The sequence below is a fragment of the Bemisia tabaci genome, chromosome 9, assembly GCF_918797505.1.
Source record: "Bemisia tabaci chromosome 9, PGI_BMITA_v3".
NCBI classification, from domain to species: Eukaryota; Metazoa; Arthropoda; class Insecta; order Hemiptera; family Aleyrodidae; genus Bemisia; species Bemisia tabaci.
This window is the reverse complement of record NC_092801.1, coordinates 15,526,127-15,540,386: the sequence shown is the minus strand read 5'-3', so window position 1 is coordinate 15,540,386 and position 14,260 is coordinate 15,526,127. Positions and strand designations below refer to the sequence as shown.

The 14,260-nt window shown below is 41.3% G+C and overlaps 1 protein-coding gene across 7 annotated transcripts in view; it reads right to left on the bottom strand.

Annotated features, from left to right (window-relative positions):
* The window catches only part of tmod (tropomodulin), a 266,526-nt gene that overhangs the window by 124,187 nt on the left and 128,079 nt on the right, over nucleotides 1–14,260 (bottom strand). Inside the window, exon 1 of one of the 7 annotated variants that reach the window (XR_011900492.1) lies at nucleotides 12,269–12,480. The exons of the other annotated variants lie outside the window; for them this stretch is intronic. The gene's annotated coding sequence lies outside the window, so the exon portion shown is untranslated. Of the gene's footprint in view, nucleotides 1–12,268; nucleotides 12,481–14,260 lie in introns of those variants that run through there. 7 annotated transcript variants of the gene reach the window in all.

Sequence of the window (14,260 nt, the reverse complement as noted above, 5' to 3'; positions counted from 1 at the left end):
CTTTAGCACACACTCGAGGTAAATTTTAAATAATGTTGGCGACAAACAACATCCCTGTTTTAAACCCTTAGTCACATAAAATCCCGCTGAAAACCCCCCATGATACTTAATTTTGGTAAAACTCCCTTTATAAAATCGCTTGACAGCATCAATCAACCCCCCGTTAAAATTAGATTTTTCCAAGGCCTCCCAAAGTTTCACCAACGGCACACTGTCATACGCTTTCTGGAGATCCACGAAAATTAAATGCAGCTCCTGAGCTACGGCCATTTTCTTCTCAATGACCTGGACAATAACAAAGAGGTGATCTATCGTAGACCTGCCAGCTCTAAAACCAGCCTGCTCCTCTGCTTCGTGATCCTGCCATTCGTCCTCGATCTTCGCTTTCAGTATCTTCCCGTACACTTTGCTTATTGTCCCGGTCACTGAGAGCCCCCGGTAGTTGTTGCAGTCGTCCTTCCTTCCCTTCTTTTTGTAGATGGCCTTGATCCAGGACTCCTTCCACTCCCTTGGTACCTCGTCACCCCTGATGCATTGTTGCATCAGTTTTCTGAGGCACTCAAAGAGCTTGGCAGTCCCGTACTTGACCAACTCGACAGGAATCCCACCAGGACCCGGTGCTTTGTCATTAATTAGCTCTTTAAAAAAAAATAAAAAAAAAAAAAAAAAAAAAAAAAAAAAAAAAAAAAAAAAAAAAAAAAAAATAAAAAAAAAAAAAAAAAAAAAAAAAAAAAAAAAAAAAAAAAAAAAAAAAAAAAAAAAAAAAAAAAAAAATAAAAAAAAAAAAAAAAAAAAAAAAAAAAAAAATAAAAAAAAAAAAAAAAAAAAAAAAAAAAAAAAAAAAAAAAAATAAAAAAAAAAAAAAAAAAAAAAAAAAAAAAAAAAAAAAAAAAAAAAAAAAAAAAAAAAAAAAAAAAAAAAAAAATAAAAAAAAAAAAAAAAAAAAAAAAAAAAAAAAAAAAAAAAAAAAAAAAAAAAAAAAAAAAAAAAAAAAAAAAAAAAATAAAAAAAAAAAAAAAAAAAAAAAAAAAAAAAAAAAAAAAAAAAAAAAAAAAAAAAAAAAAAAAAAAAAAAAAAAAAAAAAAAAAAAAAAAAAAAAAAAATAAAAAAAAAAAAAAAAAAAACGCTTTTATTATGTCACAAGTGTGGATCTCCAAGTTGTTCATTCTTCCGTTATCCGTGCTGTTGTCTCGAAACTCTGGGCGCCTTTCCGTCAAAAGATCTTTAAAATGATCCTCCAGTTTTTTAAGTGATATCGGAGAGAAACGATGTCGCGCTTCATGTCTCTACGTAAACCTTTAATTAACTTCCAGCTCTCAGCACTTTTTCTCCCCCTAGGTAGGTGTTAATTCTAGAACAGTTGCTTTCCCAAGCTTCATTCTTCTTCCGTGTTATGAGGCTCCTAACTCTAGACTGAGCTTTCCTGTAAGCAACTTTATCTTCAGCCTTCTTAGACGACAGAAATATAAGATGTTTTTGCCTCTTGAGATTTATCTCGTCTTCAATTTCTTCATCCCACCAGTAAGGATGCTGGTTTTTATTACTGGTTTTGCAAATACCTAGGGCTTCTTTAGCTGCAGAGTGGATACATTCTTTAATGAAATGATATTGTTCTTCAGTGGTACCCGAAAGCCCATCCCCCAACTTCTCATCCAAGCGTTTCCGATACAGAGCCTTGACACTAGGGTGCTCCAAACTTTCGATGTTGTATCTTACCTCACGCTCTTGCATCCCCTGTTCCTGCTGTTGTTCAGGCACTGGCTCTACATCCTTAGTTCCTTTAACGGGAAACGCTATATCTGCTCGGAGGAAATGATGGTCACTGCCGCAAGACAGTCTCCTGCACACTCTAACTTGCTGCAATTTCAGCTTAGTAGAGTGCTTAACAATCACATAATCGATGATGGATTTCAATCCTCGCGTTGGCTGGACCCAGGTATACTTATGGATGTCTTTGTGTTGGAAAAAGCCATTCAAAATTACGTATTCATCTTACGTATCTATTAATTAGAATTAAGTCTATAAACATTCAAGAAAAGTATTCAACCTTTGGATGTGGTACGGATCTGATTAAATCCTTGCGGCTCATTGTGGGTGATTTTTTTAAATAAAAAAATAAACTGGAAATGATAGTCAATAAAATAGCAGCATTTTTCGCATTTGCAGGAGTCTCATTACTCCTAAAATGAAAAATTGGCTGAAAAACTGGAACCAGTCGATGCGATACATCGCATACCGTTCTGACACAAAATATGGCGTCCATCGAATCACCTTAACTTCAGAAATTTTTGTTACGTGGAATCGTGTTCTCGGCGAAATTTTGATGAGGCAACAAGATTCAGAATGCTTTCGATCGTAGCTTGTCTGCTGGTCCATTCGCGGAAGCTCAACGCGCTTGGTTCGCGGCGCGTCGTCGACCCGCGTCACGTCACGTCACGTCACGGTGCCGTCCGCGTTCCTGTCGTGGGTCCGCGCGGCGACGTCAATTGACGCACGACGCCGACGTGATGTTTGTTGATCCACACGCGAGTCGCAGCACCGGATCTCCGATAATCTCCACCGTTGCCTTTGTTTTCATGGGCCTTGTTTCGTGTAGAGTACCTATATTAAGAGAGAGTATGGCCACTGGGTCCCATGGAGAGGCTTAGGACCCAAAAATGGCGGTGCTTTGTTTTGGTTTCTGAGGATGGGAGGGGGGTCATTGCCAACTTTTGACGGTTATCACCAACCGCGCTTGCTGCCAACCTTGCTACATCTAAGATCATTTTTCTCAAAAATTGCACACGATTAGCCTTAGAAATATGTAAAAAAGTCGCAATAGTGCATTTGGGTAAAGTTCTCGTTACGATAAGCAAAGACAACTACATTTTGAATCATTTTGCATTACATTAACTTTATGGCGTCCGCCATTTTTGGGTCCTAAGGGCTCCATTCAGCCTAAGATGGCTGAGCCAATCAGAGGTGGTAACTCCAGTGGCCATACTCTCTCAATATAGGTACTCTAGTTTCGTGTTTTCAGTGTGTGGCACCCTCCCACAGACGCTATAAGTGCCACGTCACAGAAAAGCGATATATATATCGATTTTTTCGCATTGAGAGCATTGAAAGAGGTTATGTCAATGTTATTGTTTGGATCCAATTCGATATAATGGAGAATCCCTATGATGACGTCGCCACTAATAGCGTCTATAGGGAAAGTATGGTCACAGCGGTTACCATCTCTGATTGGCTCAACCATCTTAGGCTGAATGGAGTTTTCTAGGGCCTAAAAACATAGAGTGCATAGAGTCGTAATGTAAATGGGAGAGCTGGCGCCATGTTCTGCTCGACGAGTTCCGAGCCCGGTGTGCGCCGAGTTCGGGTCGCTTTTTCGATACATGTTCGATCCAAAATGGCGGTGTGCAATACGTGGTACTTCCTATCTCCTTTGTTGTTGTTGTTGTCATCGGATGGCCGGGTAATACGTGGATAATACGGTGGAATACGTGGTGATTCCTATCCATAGAGTACATAGAGTCGTAATGTAAATGGGAGAGCTGGCGCCATGTTCTGCTCGACGAGTTCCGAGCCCGGTGTGCGCCGAGTTCGGGTCGCTTTTTCGATACATTTTCGATCCAAAATGGCAGTGTGGGATACGTGGTAATTCCTATCTCCTTTGTTGTTGTTGTTGTTGTTGTTGTCGTCATCGGATGGCCGGTTACCCGTGTATCGCAAACAATCGATTATGTATCGAAAAAGTGACCTGGCGTCACACAGGAGTCTCAGAATTCGGGACATGGAAAATGCTTAAAAGTGGCGCCGGCTCTCCCAATTACATTACGACTCTATCTATACTATAAGCTCCGAGGCCTCCTAATTTTGCGAAACTGGTGACGCTTAGTTCCAGCGTTCTACCGAGCCGATTTTTATGATTTTTGCGGCTATCGACGGGCAATTGTCTCTAGATAAGCCAACTCTTTTCAGATTTTCAAAATATGGCCCAGGTTTTTTTATAATAATAGTGGTAAAGTTGCGAATTTTCCCATTTAAACAATGTAAATTCATATTTTTTGTCATAGTTCGTTTGAGCGTTCTACCGGGCCAATTTCCAAGTTTTTTGCGGTAATCGACGGGTAATTGGCCCTAGATGAGCCCGCTCTATTCAGATTTTGGAAATAGGACCCAGGTTTTTTTACAATCACGTTATAAAAGTGAGTGAATTTTCAGAATGCTCCGGGACTGCTACCGCTATGCGCGGGAGGATGCGCAGTGGTCGAGTAGGTTGTGCAGTAGCTTTGTAGCCTGCGCATCAGCTCTACACTTATCTACACAAGATTCGCGATATCTACCTCGAGACGAGCGGTGACCGAGTCGTCAAAGACGTCGGAAGCGTCCACTCAGCTCATGGTGTGGGTTCGATCCCCGTCTCCCGATACACTTAATTAATACCTGATTATCAATATTCGGTGTTTTACTGCAATATTTCATCAAGCAGTCATTCCAGATCGCGCCCTTTAGACTTCAAAAAAAATGTTTGTTTCTTTATTCATGAAAACCAAAAATTATTTATTCTAAAAGTAAAGTATACCTCATATCGTAATTTTTTAGGGGAAAAATAAATAAAACTAACACCGATAGGAGGGTAAAAATAGGGCCGCAAAGCGGCCCATTGATGGCGCGGAGCGCCTTCAGGGGGTTGGGCCACGTAGCGGCCAGGGGGCGTAGCCCCCTAGTGTAATCTATGCTCTACCCCCACGGAGGTACTCTACGTCTGGTACTTGGGTTCGGGGCGATGGACTAGCGACTAGCGACCGGCGACTGGCGGTTGGTGGCCGGCACGGGTACCGATTGAGGTTATGGCACATCCCCAAAAATCCCGAGTATTCTGTCGCGCGGCTGCGCGTCTGGAGCGTCGCCGTCGCCGAGGTTAATTTAAAAGATGGGATCATCTCCGCGGATCGGATCGGGCGCTGCTTATTTATAACGGCAAAGGTCAGAGCTGTTCGACCCCCAGCCCCAAGAGAAACGAGAAACAAGACACAAGCGCGGGACACTTGCCTTTACGCCGACAGCCGGCGCTCATCGCCACCAACAACGCCGTGGCGCACAGTGGAACAAGTCGATGGGTTCCCAAACCTTGAGTGAATTTTGACTAATTAATACTAGAGTACCTTTATAGACAGAGTATGGCCATTCGTATCTTTTGACTACAGGAAAACTGTGCCGCTTTTTGATTGGTCAACGAGTTTTTAGGCTTCATGATGCTCTTAGGGCCGTAAATAAACAAACAAGATGGCGACTCACCGTAACATCGATAGGAAGCTAAATTTGACAAAAATTTTAATTATACGGCAGTAACAATTTAAACTAGCATATCTACGAATAACACACGAAAAAAACACGAAAACATTGTTAAATCGCCTTTCACCTTTATCACAGGAGGATGTAAGATGTGCATAACCTCAATCTTGCTTGCTGATAACAGCCATCTTGTTTGTTTATTTACGGCCCTAAGAGCATCGTGTCAGCCTATTTGCTCGCGACCAATGAAAAACCGGAACAGAAATGGCCATACTCTGTCTATAAAGGTACTCTACCCAAACCTTGAGTGAATTTTGACTTGCAAATACACTTTATACCTTTCTGTCTTTCTTACATACATATAAGTCGCTTTACAGCACTCCCTCGCGCTCTACGACTCCTAACCTCCACTGCTCTCTTTCAAACCACAAATCCTGGGGGATTGAGCACCTTAACATTTCCGCTTCAATCCCTTCCCTCCGACCTTTCATTGGGCGCCCTCTGCGTCTTCTCCCAGGAGGAACCCAGTCAAGGACCTTCTTCGGCAACCTGTCTCCTGCCATTCTCTGGACATGACCATACCAAATGAGTTGTTTTGTCATAATGTCATGCACGATGGTCTGCTTGGCATCCATGATCTCCCGTACCGTCTCATTCCTGACGCGATCCTCCTTTCTTTCTTTCTTTCTTTTTTGTCCCCTGCTGGTTTAGTGGCTTCGTGTCTGGCACCTTCAGCCAACTAGAGACGGTATTTTATTGTCCATAGACATCGAAGGGATTGACACATCCATGCTCCAGGCTTTCCTTCAGGGAATAAGGCCGAGCAGAATCTGTAGATCCGCTCTTCGATTTTGTGAAAATTTGACGCCACTGCGGGGATTCGAACCCGGGACCTATGGACCTACAGTCAGGCGCGCTGACCATTAGGCCAAACTGCAAAAATGCCTTCCCGAGGATATAAATCAAGAAAAGAGCACAATGCGCGCAATAAAAACGTGAAAAAGTAACTCTGAACCGAAAAATGTACGCAGTTCAAAAAGCGCAACTTCCTCAAAGAGCGCCCGCTGGTCTCGCGCCGAACCGCGAATGACGTCATCCCGCACCAACCATAGAAACGAACACGGGTTTCTAAGACTTCCATCGAATGTCTTTGTAAGTACTCCTTGTATATGATGAAAAACAATAGGAAAATCAAAACTATAGAACATAAAGTTTCAGATACATATAGTTATAGTTTAGAACATATAGGTTCTGTGCTGCACAGACAGTATTAAAAAATTGAATCACAATCAAGTTATCTGTAGTAACTAAGCAACAATTACACACTGAAATAAGTTTTTTTTGCCAAAAATTAGTAGAAAATGAGAGGAGATACCGACTTGACTGCCGCAGTGCATCACTGTTATCATTTTCCCGCCATCACGGCGCGTTTGAAATTCCTACGATGAGCCTTTGAACTTTTTAAAGGCGTGCTTGTCTGGGATTTCGGCTCCAAAAAATACTCAATATGAATTACCACGTAATCTACTCACCTGATAATTTCAGAATGTTACATAAAAAACACACGGTTTAGCAACACATTGGAGAAGTCGAACAGAATGTGGAAACTTTAAGAGCTTTTAACTCCGTTAGTACAAAACTCCCAGGTTTAAGAGTGGTTCCATTGGTTTTCCGGTGAAATTTTCTCAGTTGAAATTCAAAATTTGACAAATTGAAGTTCAATTTTGATCAAAAATGTTATGTCCGACTTCTGCATAGACTCGTGTCATTGAGCGACGCGGCGCTGCGCGGCGCGGCGGTTGCCCTGTCCGAACCCATTACAAGCGGAACCTTGGTATACCGACCAAGCGGTTCGTCTTGATAATAACGCCAGCTGTTCTGCCATGCTAAGGAAAAACGCCGTATGAACCTTCCGGTGTTGCCAAATTTCCTTTGATAACACACGAATTTCCTGGTAAACTTATGAATATCGCTCTTCCAATTTTTCCGATAATTTTAGTCGCAATTTCTCCTAAAGTTCCTGAAAATATGAAGTGAGACCATTAATATGTTTCCTCAAGACTGCACATTTTATGGGAGGAAATTTGGCAACTCTCGAATTTTCAAAAGGCGGTTTTCCTTAGCACGGCAGTGTTGTTGCGAGAGGATTTTATGAGTTCCAATGTATTTACGAGGAAAACAAGCAGAGAAACAGATCTCGCTTTTTTGTATCGTCGCCATTTCATTACACACAGTAGAACTCGATTGTCCGCGGTGATCGGTGCCGGAGGTACCGCAGACAATGGCGATTTTGAAAGTTGGCAATACTGCTTTGCCTCCATTTAAATCCATTAAATATATCGATGTTACGTGAGGCAAGTTGCCTCACCAAGAATCGATTGTTTTACACTCATTCAAATTGAGGAAAAATAGTGCTGCCAACTTTCAAGAATCGCCAGTGACTGCGGATAATCTACACTGAAAAAAAAATTCTCGGCGTTTTTACCACGGTCCGTTGGTACCTTTACCATCTCACTTATTTTACCAATTATTGGTAATTTTACCAAGACAGACTGGTAAGCTTACCTAAAAACCGGTATTTTTACTGTTTTCTTTCAGGTAAGAATACCACTTTTATTGGTAATCAATTCCCGGTAACTTTGCCAATTTATCTCGGTAATTCTACGACAGTCGATAAAAAATATTGGCGTTTTTACTAAAGTCCAGTAAAATTACCGAGAAAGTTCAATAATTTTACCGAGATTTCTTGGTAAAATTACCAATTCCATAAATGGTGATTTTACCAAGAAAAAACTCGGATCAAATAGAACCCTGAATTCTTGGTAATTCTACCCTTTTCTTAGTAAATACACCGAGATTCTTTTTTCAGTGTGAACTTTCGAACGGCGCGGCGGATCAAAAAAGTTCCATGCAAGCCATTTTTGGCAAATAGTGCGGTAGTACGGGAAGTATAGATTCGATCAACATGAATTACAAATTTGCTAGAGAAAATTTTACCGCTGCGTCTGAGAGTGCTTAATGAGCTGCGTTCGCAGTATTTTTATAATTTCTTTCCGAAAGGTGAAAATGTAGAAAAAAATAATTTAGAAGTGAGAAAATCTGCCACCTTGTGACGTCATCTAGCGGCATTTCTTATCTAAACACATGTATTTCAGCAGATTAAGTCATTTAATCATATCTCCTTTAATAATTGTTCATTTTAGAAACCAAGGATATTCGCATGCTCAGTTCACTTGGTGGTTTCTTCTTAAAAATGAAATTGAAAAGATATTAGACACCTGCAAATTCTCCATTGAAGGGAAAATAAAAACATGAAGCAATCGACGCCAAATGCGACTTTTCGCGTCACTTCGATCGGTCGTGCTTGGATCAGGTGCATTTTTGTGAGTTTTAATTTCTAAACAGCTTTTCAACATGTCCAAAATCGGCGATTTCCTGAACCCTCGAGCGGGAAAAAGTTGTTGACATCGGTGTCATGATGGGGGCGACGGCGACAGCCTCATTCATCAGTTTGGACCAATCACAGAGCTTTCTCCCAGATACACCAACCCCTAGTATTCCGTGGGGTACGGATTGAATCCCAATGATGACCCTGGTGAGCACCAATCATCCGTTCGGTGAGCCCCGAAACCGAGGATCGGGCTCATGGAAAAATCTGGATTCGCTGGATCTGATTCGCGGTTCACATGCTCTACTAGATCGGGCGAGAAAATTTGCTTCAATTTGCTCTGCAAATTATTAAGAAACCGGTGTCGATTCAAACGCCATGAATTAATCGAAAAAAGAAAAAAAAAACTAAACGTAGACCAATCGACAGGGTTGCCAGCCAAATTATTTTTTCCATTCCCTGACTTTTCCCTGACTTTCCAATATTTTTCCCTGACTTTTAAGTATGGGTCTGACGCAGTCTGTTAAGGTTTATCTACAGCTGCGTGAAGTAAGAAATTTCTCCGCGCAGGGGGCGCCACCGCTGTGTTTTGATTTTTTGGTCCACGCTATTAGAGTCCATACAGCCCCTAGTAAGTTCTTGAGCTTTTATGAAAGTCAGGGGAACTTCTGTTTAAATCGAAGAGTCATAAGTTCTAGCCATAACATTCTTCTTCCTATTGACACTAAAAACGACGTAAAAAGAAACTTCTGAAGCTCTGAAATTTGATCCCAGAAAAAAGTAGGGTTAAGCATGATGGCCTTGATGCAACCAATCGCGATGGATCGCTCTCAGCGGTTGCAGATATCTCTCTCCCACCATGAGCTGTCTCTCTCGCACTTACAGATATCCCGTAAGAGAAACTGGGATCAAATTGTAGCTTTTATTATTAAACTTTCAAAGCTCGCGTTTGTTTCTAAGGATTCCAGACGTATGCTGCTAGAACTTATGAGTCTTAGAATTTAAGATATCTATTGTGATATTTAAATAATCACTGATTTCGGAGTCGGATTTTAGCAGCGCGACGTGGTGGATTTTTTCAGAACTATAGCTGAAGATTAACCTTAAAGTGAAAATGAGAGTCTCGGGCCCGCAACGCGAGCCCGAGACCGCCCGCGCCTAATTCCACGAAAAATCAGAAAAATCCCTGACCAACACCGAAATTCCCTGACTTTCCCTGACTTTTCCCGGTTGATTTTTTTCCCCTGACTTTTCCCGGTTTTCCCGGTCGCTGGCAACACACCGACAGCGACACGATCGACACTGAGTCCACGGAAAAAAATTGATCGATTGACGGGTTTGGCGACGGAATAGTTGTCGATGAAAGAATTCGCTTCAGCCCACTCTGGAACAATCGGGAATCGATGGATTAAATATCGCACGGATGACGTCATGACCGGGAATCCAAGATTCGGTGTCGAGGAAAACCCAACTACCGTGATAACGAGGAGAGCAGGAAGTGTCGAAATTGAGTTTCCCTCAAAATTCGTCAGATCTTGTTTGGATGAAATCACTGAAACGGCTAAAACAGCAACAGTCTTCTCACTTATGTATGAAAACTATAGTCACATGAAAAAGCCGTAAGTGCGCAAAAAATGACGTAGTTTCAGGCAAAGTAGCAGTAAGTAACATTATTTCTCCAGCGAGCCCTCTTCGCTATCACAGCAGTCAAAGGCATGCGACGTATACGACGTATAGGGTATGAGGAAGAACGAACATGCGAGAGTTGCCAAATTTCCTTGGATAAAATATATATTTTGGAGGAAAATTATGAATATTTTTCCTTGTAATGGACCACTAGACAAGGTACGAATTTAAGCATTCTAATACATGTTTCTTGACCAGAATTTCACGTAGAACACGATTTGCGCAACGAAAATTACCGAAATCCTCTCCTAACAAAGATATTAACATTTTTATTTCACATTGGTTACGAGGAATTTGAACTGCCCGCTCACAAGAAACTCAAAGCTCTACGTGAGTCAAATCGCCCACTACGACGGTTTCAGCAAGCTTCTCAATCGAGCAATGTTCATTTCCCACCATGTGTTGTTCAAACTATTAGCAATTTGCTATAGCTGAGCCAAAGCGTCAAGATGAAGGTTGCTAGATTTTTATATCGCAGAGACTGTCATGATAACGTTTAGCGTGCGATGTGAATCACGTAGAGTATTGAGTTTTCATGAGCGGGTGGTTTGAATTCACGTATCAGGAATCATTACATATCTTTGCCAGGAGATAATTTCGGTAATTTTTGGTGTGCGCATCGCGTTTTACGTGAAATTTTGATTAAGAAACACGTATCAGAATGCTGAAATTCGTACCTTGTCTAGTGGTCCATTTTCAAAAACTTTAGATCAAATTACAAACAAAATTATCCGAGAAATTGGCAGAAAAATATTCAAAAATAGTCCAGTAAATCAGTCATTTGCCAGAAGAAATTTGTCAACGCCTGAGGGCTCACAAGGCGTTTTTCCGTAGCACAGCAGTATAGGTACTGTAATGCGGCTAGCGGTGCAGTCAGGTCCGCGGATTCCTGTTGATTGATTTCGCATCGGTATCAATCGGGATCGGGTGTACGCGAATGCCGACTGCGAATTGCGAATGCGAATCGCGAATGCGCGGTATTGGCGCACGGAGTCGTGAGGAGGACTCAAGGCCCCGGATAATCTCGCCGCGTTTTGCCGATCGTCGACCGGATTCCAGGATTCTGCGGATGTCTTTCGTTTTACGCCACTTCCGATGATGTCGCATGCCGTAGAGTACCTTCATAGACTAATGCCGCAATCACACGCTGAATTTAGCAGCTGAATGTGGAAGTCAAGAGTCATCGCCCAGCGGCTGAAATTCAGCAAATTCGAGTTATTTTCATCCAGATGTGTATCAAATCTACTCGAATAGTTCAGACAAATCCAACATTAGTCCCATGGTTGCTGAGAATCGTTGCTGAATTTTGCGCGTCACGCGCAAAATTCAGGCATCGGGCCGATGACTTCCAAATTCAAGCCACATTCAGCGTGTGATTGCGGCAAAAGTATGGCCATTCGTACCTTTTTACTACAGGAAAACCGTGCCGTGAAAACTGATTGGCCAACGAGTATTTAGGCTTCATGATGCTCTTACGGCAGTAAATAAACAAACAAGATGGCGGCTCACCGTAACATCAATAAGAGAGCTATTTGACAAAAATTTCAATTATACGGCAGTAACAATTTAAACTACATATCTACAAATAGCACTGAATAGCACACAATAGGACTGAAGACATGCCTAGAGCAACTGAGATGGAATTTCACTGGAAAAAAAAAAAAAAAAAAAAAAAAACATTGGATCTAGAGTCCAGACTCTTGAAAACATCGACAAGAAAATATACTCTTGATTCAATCAGAATCTAGCTTAAATCAAGAGCCAAGCCTCTTAATTAAAGCGGATTTCGTTTTGATTCAAGCGAAAATCCGATTGAATCAAGAGTATTTTTCCTTGTCAATGTTTTCAAGAGTCTGGACTCTGGATCCGGTGTGTTTTTTTCCCCAGTGTTTGGCCGACTGGACTTTGTCTTACCTTAATGGGGACCCGGCGCAGGGTGGTTTTGGTAGTCCGCCACTCATGGTAGTATTCCTCCATGACCATAGCGGGGTCCGTTCCTTTGAAAAACAGGGCCTCGCGCGGCCGAATCGGATCGTCCCTTCACTTGGGCACCCGCAGGTTGCAGGGTCGTCGCCGGAAACCGAAAAAAGTTCGCTTCAACTTTGTATTCAGGGCTTAACCGCTTTTTCCGCTTCCGAACTCGAGATTACTCTGAGAAGCAATTCGTCGGTATTAGGCCTCCGTTTCTTCCCAGACTCTGATTTTTCACATCATACACCAGGAACCTCGGTTAGAGTCCCTTTATACTGAGAGTCAAGACAATGCGAATCCATTTCTGATTGGTTCCCGTATTTTAGGCCTTCACAGTGTCACAAACGGGAATAAAGATTACATTTTCACCGATTGCAAATATTATAATCTGGAATGGACCGGGGAATTACGGGTTCGGCAAGGAACAAACGGAATGAGAGGAGGAACGGAGAAAGGAATTTGAGAATGGGCCGATCAAAGATTACAAAAAACGTTCAATTTCTGTAATCTTTATTCCAGTTTGTGACTCCATGAGGGGGTGTTGTCTTGACTCTCAGTATAAAGGGACTCTAGAAGTAGCGTACGAAACGCCTACTAAAAATATCAGTACCTATTACGGAGGTTTTTCCTCCGTGTGAGGGGAATGATCTAAAAAATGAGGTTTAGAAGTAATGTAGAGGCGAACATATTTTCACGCGCTACGTCGAAGCAAAGAAATTCCGGTTCTATCATTGATCGGGCATATTTAATCAGTGGAAGTATAAATTCAGCGATTTGTTTACTTTCGATTTTTTAGTCAAAGAGACCAGAAATTGCACGTGTCTCATCTCACGAGCATGTACAAAATTGACTGATTAATGCACTAAAATATATCACATTCGATCAGATGGACGGCGTTATCAAAAATCGACTTAGTTACATTTCACGTTGCCGTCCTTTTCTCTCATATTATACTTCCTTAACAGAAAACTGAAAAAATAAAATACGTAATTCCTTGAAACTTGTTAATTTGATGAATCTCCCTAAGATCATGAAAATACTCAACTTTCTCATCAGGATGCTTCTCAGTTACCCGTTAAAAATGTTATATCTGAGCGGAAATAGACAACGTTTCATGTAGTTAGACTAGTTCTAGTTAAATCGGACCAATTAATTTAGTTAACCAGTTAATTTAATTAATCAACTAATTTAAAGAGGCGGAGGGTAGTCTTTTCCGCAACCGGGAAGGTAGTTAAGCACGGAATAAGCAAAGTGGTTGGCACAAAGGAAAAGGAAGTAAGTAAGACAAAACATTGCTTTGAATCATTGGAAATTAACATGTGAATCGCCAACGTTGCATAGGCTAATTAGTACGGGGAAAACCTCGAGAATTCAGCGTTTCAGCCGGCATCTGAGTATCATTCTGAAATTCTTTGGAGCAAGATACATAAAAATTGAAGAGTTTAAATAAAACTGGACTAAAAATAAAACTATTTCAGCCGAGGCGCTATCACAGCAAATGCCACTGAACTCAATTCGAAAATAGATTGAACTTAGTCCGAGAAAAAAAACCGTTTCAGATGGCGGACCATCGGACGTCCTCAGGGGTTGGATTGTGAAAATAATAATAGGGTGGTTGTATATTTATATTCCTCAATGGCGGGGTGTTTTATTTTATTTATTCATGTTTTTAAAATTTTGCTGTGACGTATAGTTTCAATAAAATTATAGGGCCATACTGCACACGCTATCAGCCGTGCTACACGGAAAGGTACCGCGTGAGCCTTCACACTTTGAAAAATTTCCTTTGATGAATTGCGAATTCTTACAGAATCTGTGAATATTCTTCCCTTAATTTTTTACAGAATTTTTTCCGCCTTCAGATTTGAATTATCTGAGAATTCCTAGGGACAATAATCATAACTGTCCTCAAAAATTAACGTTTAATCGGAGAAA